Here is a 367-nt window from a genome sequence, read left to right as displayed (position 1 = left end):
AGCTCCCGGATGTTATTACGTGGAAGCGAATCCACTTGTTCTTTATTTTTTATTCATACTCGAGAGTGATATCTCTTTAGGTTTTCACATACATAGTTTTCGGATGGTGAGAAATAACGGTTTGGCACAACTCCACTATTTATACGAAGATAGTGGATTTAACTCCTCGTATACAAGATGATTTATGAATTTGCATATAAGCTTTGTTAATGTTGGATTTTATAGGAGCATGCATGGCGATACTAAATTGCTTTATGCCGGTTGTTATATGATTTTGACGGCAGGGATCTTTACATTTATTAATTTGATATTTGATTTGAATGATTATCTTGCATTAAGTTTCTGGTTTTACAAATAAGGCACAAAC

At 33.5% G+C, this 367-nt stretch overlaps 1 long non-coding RNA gene across 1 annotated transcript in view; it reads left to right on the top strand.

The window, feature by feature from the left end:
• Positions 1 to 367, top strand: part of LOC110425997 (uncharacterized) — a 1,736-nt gene that overhangs the window by 1,182 nt on the left and 187 nt on the right. The gene's annotated exons all lie outside the window — the stretch shown is intronic.

The sequence above is a fragment of the Theobroma umbraticum genome, unplaced genomic scaffold (assembly GCF_002168275.2).
Source record: "Theobroma umbraticum cultivar Fairchild unplaced genomic scaffold, ASM216827v3 scaffold_12.1, whole genome shotgun sequence".
NCBI lineage: Eukaryota > Viridiplantae > Streptophyta > Magnoliopsida > Malvales > Malvaceae > Theobroma > Theobroma umbraticum.
Note: the sequence above shows the minus strand (reverse complement) of the source record. Positions and strands in the feature narration are given on the sequence as shown.